Raw genomic sequence first — 21,527 nt, forward strand, 5'->3', positions numbered from 1 at the left:
CAAAGGCATACAGACGACAAAGAACATCCAGTGGCTTATCTATCACGCACTCTTACCCCCAGTGAACGGAACTACTCAGTGATAGAACGGGAACTGTTGGCTATCAAATTAGCCTGTGAAGAGTGGCGGCACCTGTTACAAGGAGCTGTTCATCAATTTACTGTTCGTACAGACCACAGAAACCTGAAGATACTCCAACAAATGGAATGCAGAAATGCTAGGCATGCCAGATGGGCATATTTTTTCTCCCAATTCGATTTCACTATTTCTTACATCCCGGGAAAAGAAAACGTTCTGGCTGATGCTTTATCCCGAAGCCAAGGTATGGAGGTTGAATCAACGAGGAGATCTGAAAGAATACTGTCGAACAATTCTTTTCGGATCATTGCCAATACCTTTCTCAAGGCTACCAGAGACAGTCTCACCCACAATAAACCTTCCCAGGCATTAGGAGCGCAGTTACAAGAAAGATCTGGATTATACTTCAGAAAACAAGCCTTATATCTTCCCGACAAGGAACTGCAGACTCTAGTTTTGTCCTGGTGTCATGACACTCCATTGGCAGGACACAAGGGCCAGAAAGCTACCCAGGATCTGGTTTCGCGATATTTCTGGTGGCCCAATTGCAATAGCGATGTCAAGACGTATGTCGCTACTTGCCCTATTTGCGCCATCAGTAAACACCAAACGTCTCGCCCGCTTGGTCTACTTCAACAAGAACCAATACCATCTCAACCGTGGACTCATATTTCGATCGATTTTGTGGTCGATCTTCCGTCCTCCCAAGGGAAGACTGCCATCATGGTTACGGTGGATTCTCTCAGCAAATTGGCTCATTTCACATCCTTAAAAGGAATACCTTCGGCTCCGGAAACAGCCAGAGTCTTTTTTTAGAGACATTGTAAAACTTCATGGCCTTCCTCAGACAGTGGTGTCCGACAGGGGCTCCCAGTTTACCTCGCTTTTCTGGACCTCGTTATGTAAACAGTTGGGTATTCAGAGGGCCCTTTCATCCGGCTTTCACCCCCAGAGCAATGGACAGACTGAGCGATTGAATCAAACTATGGAACAGTACCTACGTTGTTTCTGTAGCCAGCGACAGGAAGATTGGAATCTCTATCTCCCAGCTGCAGAATTTGCATACAATAATACCCGCCACACGGCCATCAGAATGAGTCCGTTTTTTTGTACATATGGATATCACCCTCGCCATATGTCGGTAGGACTACCTGAACCTTCAAGATTGCCCTCTATTGAATTTTTAGTTCAATCACTTAAGGAAACCCATCAGCTCGCCGGTAATACATTATCGGCTAGCCGCAAGGAGTACAAGAGATGGGCTGACAAGAAAAGACTTCCTAATCCACCCTGGAGAGAAGGGTCCAAGGTATGGTTGGCTACAAAGTTTCTACCCCGGTGGGTTCACTCTGGGAAATTCGCGCCAAAATATATCGGACCCTACAAGATCAAGAAAAGGATCAACCCAGTGGCTTTCCAGTTAGAACTTCCCACTCAACTACGTCGAGTTCATCCGGTGTTCCATTCCTCATTGCTCAAGGAATACCGTCCAGATCCTTACCGAAGAAGAACCACCCGACTCACATATAACAAGCCCAGTGAACCTGAGGAGTATGAGGTCTCTTATCTAGTGGATTCCCGTTACTTCAAGGGAGAGCTCCAATACTTGGTCCATTGGAAGGGTTACTCTATTGAAGAACGCACTTGGGAACCCCACCATCATATACATGCTCCCATGCTAGTTCGGAAGTTTCATCGTCTCCACCCAGGGAAACCGGGAGGCCCCCCGGTGAGAAGGAGGCATACTGTCATGCTTCCCCAATGGAAATTGTGGCATTCATGGAGACGCCATTGAATGGGTCGTTACGTTCTTGCAACGTTCCGCAGTGCGCGGTCTAGTGCTTTTCAAGATGGCCGCCCACTCCTTATACTGGAGACGGTGCTGGCGTTCTTCGCGTTGCACCTTCGGTTCTTTCTCCGTGCTGCCAACGCTAGTGTATTTTCATTCTGTGAGCTAACGCTCCGCGTTATTTGCTTCTGACTTTCTCTCCCGCGACCGTCCCTTCGGTTGCTGCTCTGTCTTCATTACTTTCAACTACCTTGTTCTTACCTGTTTTTCTCCTGTTCCGCTCTCCTTCGTCCGTACACCCCGTGTATCGGAACTTCCTCTTCAGCTCCAGCTTCCTCGCTTCTTACCTTCTTGCCTCCCCTGACTATTCCGTTGGTTATATCCCCCGGCTGCTACCTCGTTGTCGGCAAAGGAGTGCGTCTGATTCCTCGAGGCTTCTCGTCCGGAACCCAGGCACTACACAAAGAGGGAAGTAGGTCTCCTTCCAAATCCCGCAATCCAGCAATCCCGCAAACCAGCAAGCCGGCAATCCAGAAATCCAGCAATTCAGCACAGGGTTTTTGCCGGGAGGCTTTTTTCCCTGTTGGAGGACGGTCTCCCTGCGGAGCCTCGCTCTCTGGGGGATTCTCTCCCCAACAGCGTGGCTTCCAGTGGAGACCGACCTTATTTACACGAGAAAAAGAAGACTAAAGAGCCTAAGGAAACACGCAGGAGAAGAAGGGCTACTCTACAGGAAGACGCCCACGAAGGCAAAGGTGAGGAGGAAGGGAGGAAGGATTTGGGTAGTTTTGACAGACCGTGAAGAATGCAGCTTCCGTGGGGATGCTTCACAAAATTGTTGCTGGGTTTGGAACTAAAGGATATTCTGCTTCTACAATATGGTTAAGAGGGCGCAAGTCCTGTATAAAATGCCATGAACTTCCTGTCGCCTTTTTGACAGGGTACACAGCCGTGTTGCATGGTGATTCTGTTGGCACTAGGATGCCCTGCTTCACTAGTGCTGCAATGGTCTCATAGATACCTTTGTCTGCCTCTCTTGAAAGTGGGTATTGTTTAACTCGTGGCAGAATGGCTCTTAGCTGTAGTTTTATCTTCACTGTTCCTATCCCCATCAGAAGCCCCACATCATAGGGACTTGTGGTCCATAAAATGCTGGGGACCTTTGCCAAATCCTCCTCGAGAAAGGTTGGCAGTGCTTTCAGGGCCAATGCCATTCTCTGTGGTACTTCTCTTTAATGTGTCCTCACCCAATATGTGATGCTCATTTTGAACACCATCTCGTGATCTGATTTTTGAATAGCTCTTTGTCTGTGACTATAGTCAACCCGTACCCTTCAGCTATGGCAATCACTGCTCACCATGGTCACCCTGTGTCATCTGTCCCATGCACTGCTATACAGTCATCTCCCCATGATTACTGCCTCTAATTCTAGTGGGACTATAGTCCCTTTTTTCTCATCTAATGGTATCTCTGGCCTGAATAATTACTTGTTTGGAAGGCGCCACATATTCCCCTGAATCCCTGGAAGCCATGCTTTTATAATTTCACTCCCATATTGGAACAGCTCCTCGTCCACTGGCACCCCCCTCTGTACCCTTCGTCCACAATAAGCTTGAAAGATTTCCCTCACATTTAGAAGGTGCATCCCAGTGTGAAGCACACTATCCCCTTGTCGGTGAATGAAATGATCATGTTCGGTCTGCTCATGATATGTCTCCCCAGTATATTTAAAGGTGTCTGTCGAAAATAGAGTAGGGGTAAAGATAGATTGTGCTCCCTGTGAGAAACCTTACAGTGTCTCCCTAACTAGTCCCCAGGGATCTGTCATCCAGGTGGCCAGGACACAGCCACCACTATTGGATCCAGTTCCTGGGGGTGGACAGTAAGGGAGGATCACCTGGAAGGGGGTCTTCAGGAGTGGTAGTGGGATACTGGTGGGTGAGATGCGGTATCCTGCCACGTAGGATATTCCTAAACACTGCTCCCCTTTTTCCGCCTCTAACACTTTCGCACATCATGAAAGATGACGGACAAACCACCAGACCTGTTTACTTGACTTGTCCCAACACAAGGGTCAGGCAAAGTCAGGCAATTGACCTGAATAACACACACCCGAAGGCCATTTCCTTTCCCCAAAGGGATAAAAGGTAGAGGACGAGAGCACACTATGAGCAACGCAGACTGCACAATGAGACAGCTTTCCAGGCAGAGCAGTTCAAGAGGAGAAAGGTGGCACATACTGAGAAGGTGACGAGGAGAGAAACTGTGAAACCTCAGCAGAAGGAATCAGACCGCAAACAATAGCCAGCGTGTGTTGCGGCAGATGTCAAAGGTACGCAAGACCCTCCTCCGCTGATAACCAACAGGGGGAGAGGCTTGTCTCCGTGGTACCATCCTTGACTCCATAGAGGAAGAAAGCCAAGTGGTTCATCACAGGCAGTGAGTCGAGAGGAGGGTCAATAAGAGACTAAACTTTGTTGAACAAAAAGTAGCGAACTGCTAATTGAACTTTGAAAGCATAAATAGTGATTGATGAGAAAAGGGGAAAACCAGCTGCAGATGAGCCAGGCACCGTGTGGGTGCTCACTCCAGAAACTATGGGCGATTACCCGATTGTTGAAACTACTATTACCATAAGGACTTGGGAAAGGGGAGAAGAGGGTCAAAGTGGTCATACTGGGGGTCTGGTAAAATCCTCTGTACAGTCGAAAGTCTTTGACCGGCAGATGATCATGAATAAGGGGAGTGAATCCCACAGCGTAAGAAAGTAAAAGGAACTGTGAGATTGGCAAGAGTGAACCCGAACGAGGAGTGCTGATGAAAAGGGCAATGTCTAAAGTTCCAAAGGAACAGTGTGTTGACTAGAGTGAACCCGGCAGAGGGTGGTCCACATTGAATTGTTTGAAATTACATTAAGATTTGTGCATTCCACAGAGGGGTCTACGCCTGGAAGAGGGGGACCCAAGGGCAAAAAATCATCACCCAAGTGCAATCCGAAAGAACTTCTTATTTGATTATTTGAACTCTCAGATCCTCGGAAGCAGGAGAGACAACATCCGAAGATCCTGATATTCATAAGAACTTTCTAGGGATCTGCACTTGGAAGAAGGGGATCTAGAGGTGAAAGACATCACCCAATGTATCTTTGAAAAGGAACTCTTGGGTTATTATTTGAATACATCAGGCTCAAAGCGGCATGAGACTTTTTGATAGAAAAAGAGACTTAACCACCGAGTGCCCTGATTGCTGAAAGCAGAACTGTTAGCTTGTGCTGTTAAAGCTCGAGCATGTGCTGTGCTCCGAAGTGCCACCTTGTCCTGTGCTGAAAATGTGGGGAAGGGAGACCTCAAGTACCACATCCTGAATTAACATTTGTGAACACTTCCTTCTTTCTTAAGAAAATCATCCCACACTTCTTTTTGTATTTAGCGTAAGTATTGGCAATAGGTTTTTCTTAGTATAAGCCCTGTTATTTGATACACCGCTACTAGGACTGCCTTATTATTATTTGATGGACAAAGCTTGCTCTCATCTTAGATTTAGGTTTAGATTAGGCATTTTTTTCAACCTACCTTTACAGTTTAATAAACAACATTGAACTGTGATCACTTGTGTCTGTCTGTTCTTGATACCATGCCTTCCTCACATCACCTATAGAAAGTACAGTATCATCTGTCAAAGGAACCACTCCCGTCGCTCTAGAGAATCCTTGAGCATTCATAGCATCGCCTGACATACTATATTTCCCTTCCCGGATGCAGGATTTGGTCGCTCCTGTGTCTACAAGAAAGGAAAATGTCTTGTCACCTATCGTCATCCCTATACGTGGTTCCTCCACAGGGTTGGGTTTAATCGATAGGATGGAACACATCAAGACCGTCTGTGGCTGTCCTATTTAGGGTATAAAGACATTCCGTTCCCCAGGAATGGATTGCCCCCAGTACAGAAACCCCCTCCACAGTTTCCTAATGGGAGGGAACCCAATATTCACATAACGTCTGTCATCTGTGCCCTTAAGCCACTAGTCTAGGTTATTCACCAGAACCGTTTCCCTCAGGACCGAATGTGCCCTAACCACATAAATGACATCCACCTCCGCTCCTTTCCCTACTATGCTACACAACACTCGACACTACTAGACAATACTCAACAATCCTCCAAAGATACTCAACAATACTCATTACCGCCCTGCACCCACCGTTACTTTCCCACTCCCCCTAGTTGCTGTGTGGCTGAGTCTATACTTACACTCCGTGATCCACTGATGCTGTTTGGCTACCGGCTCGCCCAAAGCTGCCACAATACCCTTCTTGTCTGCTGGACTCTTCATGGACGGACCGCAGACAGGATATTTCCATGCTGATTCCTGACAGCCTTGTACAGGGGTGCACACCACGTCTGATTCGGTTTCCGCAAGGTGCCCCGCAGACGCCCAGGTGCTGCAGCAGAAGAGGTGGCTTTTGCTGAATGGGCGTGACGAGAGGGTCCCAAGAATGCCCCTCCTCACCCCCATGAACATGACAGGTCGAAGAATCAAGAACGCTAGCTAGCATGTATACAGAGAGTTATACCCTCAAACAGCCATTCCAACCATATCTAGTGCATATCCTTACAGATCCAGGGAACCCAATGGAGATCCAAACACTATAATGGACTGCATTGATTAAATGCAGAAAGAACACTGAGCTGATGTCACTAGTGACACCACAACGAAGTAGCGTTAGTCATGAAGCACACTCGCAACGCAGCACAGCATTACACGAACACACACTTGCATACACGAAGAACATGCTCACACAGTTCTGTAGATAAGTGGACAGATACATACTGTTATAGCTTTTATTTTTTTTCTGACTAGTCAAATGCAGCAACGCTGAAACGCAAAGCAACAAGAGATCCTGAGCAAGCTTGCAGATGCTTGTGGCAATTAACTCTAGGGAACTACAGGAGTATATATGGAGCCTGGTAGGACCACGTATGACTAATTTATAGGTAACATAAGACAGTATGAGCATGTAGAAAGCATGTTATAAGTCTATGGAAAATTACAAAAGGCCTTAAGCCACAGACCATCAGACAAGGGAAGCCGGCTCAGGCTGCAGGAAGCAAAGACCGAGTTCAGAGATAAACAGCCACATTCTAAGCTCCAAACGAAAAGGGACCAGCTGCAGGAAAACAGAATAAATCCTCATAAATGCAGACCTAAAGAGCTAAATTCTGTGGTCCATAACCACGTGATGCAGACGAACTAGACAATGGGCATTCACCGGTGGTGAGATGAGTCGTTCTGTTGGGGACAGACCCCCAGGTATGCCAGAGGGACACTGGAAGTCCGCAGACTTGGAGAGCCCAACTCCCTCCTTCCCAAGATACACAGAGGACTCAGTCAACGCCAGGTTCAAACTGTGGTTTATTACAGGAAAAGCCAACAGGGATCAGCACAGGAACAGAGAAAATCCATGCACATCTCGCTCTTCCTCGACTCGCAGGCCGGTTTTATAACACAATTACGTCAGAGTGCCATCACAACCTGGGCCCTTGTCCAGGAAACCTATCGGGCCACACAATTGGGTATTGACTATATAGATGTTACTCTACTGGCCCTTGCATGTCAGGTGGCTGGTTTGGTCCATCCCCAAGTTACTATCTATAACAATGTTGCAGTGTAGTGGACTTACCATTGGTTCTTGCCTGTTGCTACCCACCCCTAGGGTACTAAACTGTGATTGGCTAGAGTTGACGTCCCCAGGCCTGGGACCTGCAAGAGTTCTCAGCTCTCTGTGTACCTCTTCAAGGTAACACAAATGACTATGACCCTCATTACAACTCAGGCGTTAAGGGTTAACGCCACCGTTAACGGTGCCGTAATTAGCGCCTTCCCCACTCCCATTATGCCCTATGGGGCAAAAATGGGAATGGGGAAGGGAAAATGGGAAATGGGGATTTACCGCCCCACTCACCTTGTAATGGGGCGGTAAATCCGCCATCCACCATGGTGTAAACGTAGTTTACACCATGGTGGTAAAGTTGGTGCACTTAACACCTCAGTTGTAATGAGGGCCTATGTGTCTGCATTGTAACTTGTGTACACCTCCTTAGCTTATGCGAGTGCTCTCCTGATCGATGCAACACTTGTATCATATTGTTGCATACTTGTCGCTGTCTCTGTCTAGCAGTCTGGGACCAGTGCTCCTTTCCCACCACTGCTCGCTGTCCATTGTCTGCTTCGGCCACGTCATGTGTTCAGAGACCACAGATCTGAGCTGTGCATCTCTCACTAATGAAGATTTATTAGCATGTTCTGCAGCTGGTCCCCTTGTCGTCTGTGGATTGGAATGTCATCCGTATCTCTTGGCCTTGGCAGCGGTCCTGTCTCACACGTCTTGCTCTCTGTTCAGCCTGAATTTCAGCTCAGCTCGTCTCTTGCTGAGGGGCCTGCGGCCTGCTGTACTTTTCCTAAACCGTATAATGCGGTTTCTACAGGGTCCATACTAAACTAAATTTCCATAGGTTAGTCACACTTGGTTCTGTCAGGTCCCATAGGTGCTCTCACAGTTCCATTGGGTTAATTGCATGTAATCATCTGCAAGCTGTGCTCAGGATCTTCTGTCCCTTGCGGTTTCTGCATTGCTGTGTTTGGCTAATGGCAAAATAATAAAATCAATGACAGTATGTATATGTATCTGTCCACTAACTATAGAACTGTACGCTTGTGTTATTCATTTATTCAAGTGCGTGTTTGTGTCCCGAAGTGTGGATGGCACGTGTGCTTCCTGTCTAATGCTGCTATGTCGTGGTGTCTCGTCCAGGCTATCAATAGTGGTGTCTTTGATCATGGCCTGTAGCTCTTCATCCATGCTGGGGTAGATCTGTACTGTTCCTGGTCTGTAGGGCTGGTGGAGGGGATATGGTTGGCTGAGGGGATATCTCTCGACATACTTATCAATCATGGGACCACTGGGAATCGGTCCGAAATAGAATGGGTGCTTGCAGTGTTTCCTGGCCTTCTTTCTCGTCATGAATTTTGTAGGGGGGGTACGGGGTGGTAGGCTTCCCCATCCCTCTTCAGTTCTCAGCCACCCAGACGAGAAGTGAAGCAAGTGTTGCAATGTGGAAACACACTCTAATAGGCAAAGGTGATCTACTATCAGATACAATTGGGACACATAGTCACTTCACATCACATTGAAGAGGTGCACAGAGGGTTGAGAACCAAACTGGATCGCAGGCCTGGGGGGACCAGATCTCACCAATCAAGAGATAGAAATTCAGGGATGGATGTCAGAGGGCAAGGGCCGATGGTAAGCCTACAAACCTGCAACAATGTAATAGATCGTTTCTTGGGACGGGGCAGGTCAGTCACCTGACATGCAAGGGCCAGTAGAATGACTTCTATATGGGTTAGATATAGGTGATACTACTCTAAACACCCAATCCATTTGGGAGATTGTTTTTTGGGGGAGGGCCCAGGTGATGATGCCAATTGAGGACAAAACAGTGGAGCACGCTTTGAGAAACCTGAAGGTGCCCCACTAGCTAGTCCCTGGCGATCTGCCATCCAGGTGGCAAGGACACGGCCATCGCTATTGGATCCAGTTCCGGGGGGTGACCCAGTGAGGGAAGATCTTCTGGATGGGGGGGTCCACGGGGAGTGGAAGTGGGACACCGATGGATGAGACGCAGTACCTCCTTGTTTCAACACCATTTCCCCATCCTACCAGGTAGGACATTCAAAACCACTGCCCCTCCCCTTTTCCAACACACTTTTACACGACACACCAGAGAACAGACTAACACCATAGCTGTTTACCTGACATGTCCCAATATATGGGTCAGGCAAAGTCAGGCAATTGATCAGAATCACACAGACCTTACGCCCCTTTCACTTCCCCACAGGGATAAAAGGTGGAGCAAGAGAGGACAGTACGAGCAAGGCAAACTGCACGATGAGACAGCTATCCAGGTCCGGCAGTTCTAGAGGAGGAGAAAGGTGGCGAATATCGAGAGGCTGTCAAGGAGTGGCACGACTTTGCCCTTTCCGACGCAGACCCGCAAGACCTCTGCAGAGGGAATCGTAAAACCGAGGACAATAGCCCAAGTGCAACAGATGTGAACGATACACGGAGCGCGTTGACGCTGATAAGCGGGAGCGAGGGAAACTCCTACTACCATGGTACCGGCCTTGATTACAGTTACAAAGAAAGCCAAGCGGTTCATTACAGCTGGTGAATCAAGGGGAGAGCCGATAAGAGCCGGGCTGTGGTGAATGAAAGACACACAATTAACTGTAAACATGTTAAGGGGAGACCAGCTGCAGAGGAAACCGGCACCACGTTGGTGCTAACTTGAGAGGCTCTGGTCGATCCCCTTACGAGTGAAACTGCGAATACCAGAAGGCTGTAGGAGAGCCGCCAATTCAGGTCAAAGTGGTCATACAGGAGGTCAAGCAAAATTCCTGTACAGTCAAAAGCCTTTGACCCAGGAACTGTGAGAAAACAAGGGAAGTGAATCCTGCAAACATTTGTTAATGTGAAGTTGGCAAGAGTGAACCCGACCGAGGGATGCTGACGAGAAGGGGGCAAGTCTAAAGTCCCAAGAAACAGTGTGTTGACAAGAGTGAACCCGATCAAGGGATGTCCACTGGAACTTTTTAAGAGACATTGGGCCTCATTACGACCCAGGCGGTAAGTTACCGCCTGGGCCGTGACTTTACCACCATGGCGTAAACTAAGTTTACGCCATGGTGGTTGGCGGACTTACCGCCCCATTCCGAGGTTGGCGGGGCGGTAAGTCCCCAATCCCCATTTACCCTTCCCCATTCCCATTTTTGCCCCATAGGGCATAATGGGAGTGGGGAAGGCGTTAATTACGCCACCGTAAATTACGGTGGCGTAATTAACTCCATGGTCCCTTAGCGCCATGGATTTTAACACCTGCTAAAAGCAGGTGTTAAATCCGCCATGGCGCTAAGGGCCCTCGTACTCAGGCGGTAAGGGTCGGCGCTGTTTACGCCGCCGTAAAACCCTTACCGCCTGAGTCGTAATGAGGCCCATTGAGATTTGTGAAAGAAGGAAAAGCCATAGTGAACTCGGTGGAGGGAGGCTGAAAACAAAGAGGGGTCTATTTCACTATCTACATCCAGAAACCCCTCTGGCAAGCCCATGGGCTAGGAGTGGTCTTGGCCCGGGTCTCCAACAAACTTAGGCATCCATTGCCTAGGCCCTCTTGGGGCCGGTCCTGGCGCTTTTGGCACCAGGCTCATACTTAATAAAGACTTGTGTTTAGGGAACTACTTTATTTCAAGTGCCAGCCAACAGGGAGGCATCCACATAGCTTGGCTCCTTGGAACCAAGCTATGCGGTATAGTGTGTTGGGTGTGGTATCCTAGGAAGTACTTTACCTGGACTACTTTCTTGAAGCTATTTAAACCACACCGACTTGGATAACACGCTTCGCATTACTTTGCAATCCTGCAACGTGACGTTCGCCGTGTTCAGCTGTACCCGCGAACGTCGGAAGAACAGCATCTGTAAGGAGACAAAAGGACATTGTTAGCAGCAGCAGTTTACCTGTAATTTTCATTGTTAGCTGCCCACATCTCCTGCGAATAGCATCCTAGGATCAGCGCATCTCCCGGACCGACGAATCTGCAAAAAAGGAAGGAAACAAGATATTAGAAACTTTACAACATAACGAACTGTGCCGAAAGGCTTACCTCCTAAGTCGCCCCTCAACCAGCATCGCCTCGGAATTCCACACTCCGGGCGAGCACCGCGATCTATGGGAAAGAAAAGACAACAGGTTAGCAAAGGCAATGCATCACAGTGCTGCGCATAGCGCCTACTTAACGCATCATAGCGCTCTTTACACGCCATCATTTACCGGCGAGACCCAATTCAGCCAACGCATCACACTGGACTTCCGCACACCTAAGGAAGAGAAAGAGACATTTATTAAACCAAGATAGGCTTGCAAGAATAACAACAAAATACAACAGCAATAAGACCTACCTGAAAGACTCCAAACAGGCCGACATCAGTGAAGTAACTAGATCGCATTCGCTCACAAAGGACAACGCGCCCCTGCCAAGAAGGCAGGACGGAGAGCACACCTGAATGAACAATAAGGTGAGGAGAGGCCCAGAGGGGCAGCAGGCATACAGGGTGGTGGGGGGCTGATTACCCCAGTTGGTCAGTCCTGAACATAGCCCTCCTGTATTACAGGCAGAACTCCCCCGCTGGCCACACCTGGGAACCGCAGAGAAGGATACCAGAGTCTCTACGGCTGCGTGGCGTCCCCATGGATACCAGGTGAGCATAACAGAATGCGAAGCCCGCCAAACCAATCCTCCTGGGTGTCCTGGAGACATCAGAATTAGACCAATTGGCCCAATTGTTAGGAGAACTTCGTGCCAAGGTTCATTCTGCCCGACAAGAGACTAACGCTCTCCGGAGAGACTTATTAGTGACCAAAGAGCGCACTGAAGAAATTAGCAGGCAATACTTGCAATCAGAGGCAGGACAGACGCCTCTACCTGGAAACAACCCAACGATGCAAAATCCTACCATGCCATCCACTACCTCCACTCTGGTACAAATCATGTTACCGGGAATAGTTCCTTTGGCACCACCGGAGAGGTTTGCAGGTGACCCACGGAGGTACGCAGCTTTCATGAATCAGTGTCGCCTTCACTTTCTTTGCAGGCCTGGAGCATTCCCAAATGACCAAGCTCGGGTAGCCTTTGTTTTATCATACCTGAGTGGTAGCGCATCAGATTGGTCGGTACCATTGGTGACCCATGATGATCCTTTATTACATGCTCGGGTAGCCTTTGTTTTATCATACCTGAGTGGTAGCGCATCAGATTGGTCGGTACCATTGGTGACCCATGATGATCCTTTATTACATGACTTTGGGGGGTTTCAGAGGGAAATGGAAATTTTTTTGCTCGCCATACCAAAGAGCAAGCAGTGGACAATGAACTCCTTTCCCTCCGACAGGGGAATCAGGACTTGTTAATGTACATTGCTACTTTCATCAGATTGGTTGCTGAAGCTAGGTGGCCTGAAAACAAAAGAACCACGTAGTTTCATCGCGGCTTACGAGGCGAATTAAAAGACGTTTTAGCCCAAGTGGTTGATCCTCCCAGAGACTGTTCTGAATTCATAGATTTGGTCGTACAACTAGACCACCTATTGCAAGACGGAAAAGCAGACTATTCCAAAATGGACCGTCGGGCAGTGTACGTTCGACCTAGAGACAATGCAACTCGAGTGCAAGAAAATACTGTGGAGCCCATGCAAATCGGAGGGGTACGACCTCCACTAACAAAACAAGAGCGAGATAAAAGGAGACAACAACAACTATGTCTTTATTGTGGAAAACCAGGACATTTCCTGAAGGACTGCCCAGTAAAACCTCCAAGGAAGATCGTCGGGGCCACAGAAAAAGAAAAAGAGAAGGAATCAAAATCGGAAAACTACCCAGCTCGGCAAATGTAGAGGTCAGTTTGTCGAGTGAGAGAAAAGAGCCACCGACCTCACACTTTGCAATACCAGTGATCTTAATTAACAACCAACGGTCGTCAAGAATGCATGCTGTTGAAGCATACATCGACAGCAGAGCAGTTGGGAATTATATAGATCAAGTCCTGGCAGCAGAGATGGGGCTTCCCCTATGTTCCAAGCCAACTACGGACAAGGTAACTACGGTGGATGGGACAGAAATCGCTTCCGGACCTGTAACCCAATGCACAGCCAAGATAACTTTGCTGTGCCAGGACGGGCATCGGGAACTTATTTCGTTCGATCTCATCAAGGCACCTCAATTCCGGCTCATACTAGGGATGCCATGGTTAGTTGCTCACAACCCTTTGATTGACTGGCGGGCACGGAAATTCACCTTCCCCAGCGACTGCTCCCCAGCCTGTTATTATCAAGAACAGAAACCTGCTTTCAGTATCTCTATGACTCCCGGAGCGACAGCATCAACCCTGGGAGTAACTAATACCTTGCCTGAGAAATACCACGATTTCTAGGATGTATTCCAGAAGGACCAAGCAAACACGCTGCCGCTGCACAGGCCCTATGACTGTCATATTGACCTTGTTCCCGGTGCTCAAGTCCCTTGCAGTAGAATCTATGCTCTTACGGAACCTGAAAACCTTCATCTGAAGTCTTATTTAGACCAGTACCTTGCAAACAGATTCAACCGTCCATCAAAGTCCCCTGCAGCCAGCCCTTTGTTCTTCGTACTGAAAAAAAGAAGGGGATTTAAGAATCTGTATTGACTACCGCGCACTAAACCAGATCACCGTGAAGAACCGTTATCCCTTGCCACTTATCCCTGAAATGCTGGACCAGGTCAAAGATGCCCAGATTTACACCAAATTGGACCTTCAAGGAGCGTACCACCTGGCCCGGGTCAGAAGCAGAGACGAATGGAAAACTGCTTTCCGTACCAAATATGGTTTGTACGAATATCAAGTCATGCCCTTTGGGTTATGCAATGCTCCCGCAGCATTTCAATATTTCATGAATGACATACTGAGAGAGTTAATTGATGTCTGCGCCCTAGTGTACATAGATGATATCTTAGTGTACTCAACCTCGAAACAGGATCATATCAAGCATGTTCGTTCAGTCCTCACCAAGCTCCGTGAACATCGTTCATATGCAAAGCTTGAACAGTGTTTTTTTCACGTCACTGAAGTTGAGTTTCTGGGTTTTATCCTTACTCCAGGAGGCATCAGAATGGACGTGCATAAAGTAGATGCCATTTTGAAATGGCCTTCACCAACGTCAGTGAAAGGGGTACAAAGCATGTTGGGCTTTGCGAACTTCTATCGCCGGTTCATACCAGACTTCTCTCAGGTTGTACACCCAATCACTGTATTGCTACGAAAAAACAACAAAAAAATTACCTGGACCGAAGAAGCAGAATAAGCTTTTCAGGAACTTACGAAAAGGTTCACCTCCACGCCATTCCTGCGAAATCCTCGCCCAGATCTCCCTTATATCGTGGAAATGGATGCTTCCAGTATAGCAATGGGAGCTGTCCTCTCACAGAGGGATCCAGAAACCGGCCAGCTACATCCAGTGGCCTTCTGGTCGAAAAAATTCTCACCTCCGGAGATTAATTACGCCATCACGGACAAAGAGCTCTTGGCGATCAAATACGCCTTTAAGGCCTGGCGGCACTACCTTCTGGGGGTCAGGTACACCATTACAGTTATCACTGACCACTGAAACCTGCAATATCTAAAAACAGCTAAAGCCCAGTCTTCACGCCAATTGCGGTGGGCCCTTTTCTTCGCCGAATATGATTATGTCATCACATTTCGACCAGGGGTTAAGAATGGAAAAGCTGATGCACTCTCTCGTACAGGCACTGATGACATAGTATATACGACCCCAGACCCAGTCCCCATCATACCTGAAGACAAACTCTTGTGCCTCACTACAGCCTTAACCCAAGTAGAGCTGAAAAACGAGATTCAACTGACCATGAATCCTGATGCTTTTCTTGCATGGCAAGTGCAAGGGGAACAATATTCCATCAAAGATCACTTACCCTTTTTTAAGGATCGTCTGTACGTACCCACCAAGGAGTTACAACAACAAATCATTTCAGGTTATCACGATTCTCTGATCGAAGGGCACCCTGGAATCACCAAGACTCTAGCCAAGGTAAAACAGAACTTCTGGTAGCTTGCCTGGCGTAAAGACATTATCCAATATATTCAGTCCTGCAGAGTCTGCGCACAAAATGCAAAAACAAAAACCATCCGGTCTTCTGCAACCTTTGGACATTCCTCTCACTCCATGGCACACTCTTTCCCTCGACTTCATCACTGACCTACCTCCCAGTCAAGGGTTTAACACCATTCTTGTAGTTGTGGACTTATTCTCAAAGATGGCACACTTTATTCCGCTCAAAGGCCTCCCTGACGCATCCACTTTAGCCAAAGTGTTCCTAGACGGTATTGTTAAACTACATGGCTTGAAAGAGGAGTATAGGGGTGCACAGACAGGTTAAGTTAAAAATCTTGAAGTTTGTAGGATTTATAAATAAGAAATGTATCAACAAAGGGTAGTGTTCAGTATTACAATCAGTCTTATGGTGCAATCGGGCTGTCATCACAAGGCCACTTGGGACAGAAGAAAGCAAAAGAATCCAAAGCTGTGTATTGCTACACAGCAAGCCCAGATGCACTCAAATAGGGAAAAAGATATCCCTCTATTTCTATTAAAATTCATTAAACATTTGGTGCCAAAAGAGTCGTAAATTTTACGATGTGTTAACAACGTGTGAACTTCTCTTATTTGCAACAGAAAGGTTCATTTAGAGCATTTGGCAGTATTATTCAGGATAAAATATACAGTCATAGAGGTCAAACCGATAGAACAATCAGAACGAAAACACTAGAGCTGATTTATGGATTTTAATCTTCTGAGTCCAACAAGTCGTACATTAGTAAGCAAACAGTAGTACAATCAGGGTTCCCTATTTGCACATGGAAAGGACACTTGTAGGTATTCAATATAACAAAGGTGAGAGCAACAAGCGTTTACAAAAAAACGCTTGTAAGGAGTAACACAATTGTAAAGCTGTATAATAGTTACAGTGCAAATAAACTCTAGATGTATGGATTTGATCATTCAACAGTTCATAAATGAAGTCTCATATTCAGGTGTGACCCGAATAAGACGGACGCGTTTCGGTTCATGGAACCATCTTCAGGGGATAGACTTCATTTTTATTTTCATAAACATTAGATTCTAACACAGTCTCTGTGGGGTAGGAAAGAAAAAAGATATTTCAATAAGAACTCTCTGATTTACATGAAGTCAATTAACATAGTGAGACGAGTCAGAGTCACTAAGCTTGCTGATATAAGTGCCAAGAAACAGACAGGTAATCCAGACAAGAAACAACGGATAGCCAAAAACCACAGTATGTTGGGGTATCTATGGAGGTAAGGACAAAAGTTAAGCTATTAAGCCCACCAATAACGCGCAATCAGTCCATAGTGAAGAGAAAGAGAGATTTAGAATATAAGTACAGACAGTAAACAATGACAGACTACGACAAATCGTTAGGCATTAGCCCGTGCGAACAAATGCAAGTAAACTGCATGAACAAGGGGAATTGGAGGCTTTAGAACACTGCACAAGTGCAGCAACACATACCGGTAAGGTTTAGCTGTACAGTGAGGTCCAAGGTATATAATAAAAGCGAGTACAATAATATAATACTAAAGTCTCAACCAAGCGAGGTACGTGGATCAGGTTATTGCAACGTGTAACTGGTTTCAGGGAAACAAAAAATGCATACCTTCCAATGCGAACACGCAATGAACATCTCGCCGCTGCAGTGCGAGCGAAGTAACTGAGCTTCCCAAAACTACAGCGTCATCTTGGTAACCCCGCGCATGCGCTTGAGAGCACCAAAAGCGACGTCCATCTTGGTGTAGGCACCAATGAGTGCAGCGTTGCCAAGGTAATGTAACAGTAAACAAGAGTGACACTGAAAGAGACAGGGCGGTCTCGAGCAGTCCGGAGAAAGGGCTGCACATAACAGCTGTTAAATGACAAATGGTCATTAAGAGAAGGGCAGTACGTGTCCAACATAAGACCTAGTCAAGGGGTTAAAATAACGCGCGTGTGGGGGCAACAACGTGCTGATTGTTCTATCGGTTTGACCTCTATGACTGTATATTTTATCCTGAATAATACTGCCAAATGCTCTAAATGACCCTTTCTGTTGCAAATAAGAGAAGTTCACACGTTGTTAACACATCGTAAAATTTACGCCTCTTTTGGCACCAAATGTTTAATGAATTTGAATAGAAATAGAGGGATATCTTTTTCCCTATTTGAGTGCATCTGGGCTTGCTGTGTAGCAATACACAGCTTTGGATTCTTTTGCTTTCTTCTGTCCCAAGTGGCCTTGTGACGACAGCCCGATTGCACCATAAGACTGATTGTAATACTGAACACTACCCTTTGTTGATACATTTCTTATTTATAAATCCTACTACTTTCAGACTTTTTACTTAACCTGTCTGTGCACCCCTATAGTCCTGTTTCATGCTTTATCCTTATTGGCCATACCTGAGGGGTTGCACGCTTGTTTACTGTTACATTACCTTGGCAACGCTGCACTCGTTGGTGCCCACACCAAGATGGACGTCGCTTTTGGTGCTCTCACGCGCATGCGCGGGGATACCAAGATGACGCTGTAGTTTTGGGAAGCTCAGTTACTTTGCTCGCACTGCAGCGGCGAGATGTTCATTGCGTGTTCGCATTGGAAGGTATGCATTTTTTGTTTCCCTGAAACCAGTTACACGTTGCAATAACCTGATCCACGTACCTCGCTTGGTTGAGACTTTAGTATTATATTATTGTACTCGCTTTTATTATATACCTTGGACTTCACTGTACAGCTAAACCTTACCGGTATGTGTTGCTGCACTTGTGCAGTGTTCTAAAGCCTCCAATTCCCCTTGTTCATGCAGTTTACTTGCATTTGTTCGCACGGGCTAATGCCTAACGATTTGTCGTAGTCTGTCATTGTTTACTGTCTGTACTTATATTCTAAATCTCTCTTTCTCTTCACTATGGACTGATTGCCCGTTATTGGTGGGCTTAATAGCTTAACTTTTGTCCTTACCTCCATAGATACCCCAACATACTGTGGTTTTTGGCTATCCGTTGTTTCTTGTCTGGATTACCTGTCTGTTTCCTGGCACTTATATCAGCAAGGTTAGTGACTCTGACTCATCTCACTATGTTAATTGACTTCATGTAAATCAGAGAGTTTTTATTGAAATTTCTTTTTTCTTTCCTACCCCACAGAGACTGTGTTAGAATCTAATGTTTATGAAAATAAAAATGAAGTCTATCCCCTGAAGATGGTTCCATGAACCGAAACGCGTCCGTCTTATTCGGGTCACACCTGAATATGAGACTTCATTTATGAACTGTTGAATGATCAAATCCATACATCTAGAGTTTGTTTGCACTGTAACTATTATACAGCTTTACAATTGTGTTACTCCTTACAAGCGGTTTTTTGTAAACGCTTGTTGCTCTCACCTTTGTTATATTGAATACCTACAAGTGTCCTTTCCATGTGCAAATAAGGAACACTGATTGTACTACTGTTTGCTTACTAATGTACGACTTGTTGGACTCAGAAGATTAAAATCCATAAGTCAGCTCTAGTGTTTTCTTTCTGATTGTTCTATCGGTTTGACCTCTATGACTGTATATTTTATCCTGAATAATACTGCCAAATGCTCTAAATGACCCTTTCTGTTGCAAATAAGAGAAGTTCACACGTTGTTAACACATCGTAAAATTTACGCCTCTTTTGGCACCAAATGTTTAATGAATTTTAATAGAAATAGAGGGATATCTTTTTCCCTATTTGAGTGCATCTGGGCTTGCTGTGTAGCAATACACAGCTTTGGATTCTTAAACTACATGGCTTCCCATCAGTCCTGATCTCCTATCGAGGTAGCCAGTTTGTCTCCCACTTCTGGAGAAAGTGTTGTGCAATGGCGCAGATTGACGTCCGGCTACCTACTAGCCATTACCCCCAAATGGACGGTCAGACCGAGAGAACCAATCAGACTCTCGAGCAGTATCTACGGTGCATGTTGCACCAAGAACTAAGAGACTGGAAAGACTTACTATGGATAGCCAAGTACGCATATAACAATTCCTTGCATTCCAATACGGGACACACACCCTTTTATACCCTTTATGGTAGACACCCACATACCTCAGAACTGGATCTCCCAGCTAGTTTGAAAATGCCAGCAGTGACAACCCTTCACACCAACATCACTCAGGCTTTCAAAAAGGCCAACGAACATCTTATTCTCGCCAAGGAAAAGCAAAAGCAATTTGCCGATCAACACCGGAAAAAGGCCCCTGACTATCAGGTAGGAGACAAGGTTTGGCTGGCCGCCAGATTCGTACCCATCAAGGGAACCCGGACCGTTCAACCCAGGTACTTAGGGCCTTACACCATCAAGGCAATTATTAATCCAGCGGCAGTCAAACTAGATTTACCAACTATCCTACAAATCCACCCGGTATTTCATGTGTCCCTTTTAAAACCAATGCAGCCCGGTACACGGATTGGGACACCACCAAAGCCCATACTTATTGACGGAGAACCAGAATTCAAAGTCAGAGGCATCCTGGATTCCAAGTATTCTAGGGGCAAGCTATACTATCTAGTCGATTGGAAAGGATTTGGACCCCAAGATAGATCCCGGGAACCCTGTGAGAACATTCATGCACCATGTCTGATCAAAAAATATCATCAAAACTTTCCAACTAAACCTGGGCCGGACAGAAGGAACACCATGATAGGGGCCTTGGGGGGGGGGGTGTGCTGTCACGACCTACATCCAGAAACCCCTCTGGCTCGGGTCTCCAACAAACTTAGGCATCCATTGCCTAGGCCCTCTTGGGGCCGGTCCTGGCGCTTTTGGCGCCAGGCTCATACTTAATAAAGACTTGTGTTTACGGAACTACTTTATTTCAAGTGCTAGACAACATGGAGGCATCCACATAGCTTGGCTCCTTGGAACCAAGCTATGCGGTATAGTTTTTTGGGTGTGGTAACCTAGGAACTACTTTACCTGGACTACTTTCTTGAAGCTAATTAAACCACACCTGACTTGGATAACATGCTTCGCGTTACTTTGCAATCCTGCAACGTGACGTTCACTGTGTTCAGCTGTACCCGCGAACCTCGGAAGAAAAGCATCTGTAAGGATACAAAAGGACATTGTTAGCAGCAGCAGTTTACCTGTAATTTTCATCGTTAGCTGCCCACAGCTCCTGCGAACAGCTTCCTAGGATCAGCGCGTCTCTCGGACCGACGGATCTGCAAAAAAGGAAAAAAGCATCGCCTCGGAATTCCACACTCTGGGCGAGCACCGCGATCTATGGGAAAGAAAAGACAACAGGTTAGCAAAGGCAAGGCATCACAGCGCTGTGCATAGTGCCTACTTACCGCATAATAGCGCTCTTAACCCGCCATCATTTACCGGCGAGACCCAATTCAGCCAACGCATCACACTGGACTTCCGCACACCTAAGGAAGAGAAAGAGACATTTATTAAACCAAGAAAGGCTTGCAAGAATAACAACAATATACAACAGCAATAAAACCTACCTGAAAGACTCCAAATGGGCTGACATCAGTGAAGTAACTAGATCGCATTCGCCCACAAAGGACAACGCACCCCTGCCAAGAAGGCAGGACGGAGAGCACATCTGAATAAACAATAAGGTGAGGTGAAGCCCAGAGGGGCAGCAGGCATACGGGGTGGTGGGGGGCAGATTACCCCAGTTGGCCAGTCCTGAACATAGCCCTCCTGTATTACAGGCAGAACTCTCCCGCTTGCCACACCTGGGAACCGCAGAGAAGGATACCAGAGTCCCTACGGCTGCGTGGCGTCCCCGTGGATACCAGGTGAGCGTACCAGTCTACACCCGGAAGAGGGGGACCCAGGAATGAATCCATAACCTGAGAAAAGCCATAGTGAACCCGGTGGAAGGAGGCTGAAAGTAGACAATGGGCCTGCACCCAGAAGAGGGAGAACCAAGGGTGAAGCCATCACCTGAGAAATAC

Source organism: Ambystoma mexicanum, chromosome 2q (assembly GCF_040938575.1).
Source record: "Ambystoma mexicanum isolate Mex_15411 chromosome 2q, UKY_AmexF1_1, whole genome shotgun sequence".
In the NCBI taxonomy this organism is placed as follows: domain Eukaryota; kingdom Metazoa; phylum Chordata; class Amphibia; order Caudata; family Ambystomatidae; genus Ambystoma; species Ambystoma mexicanum.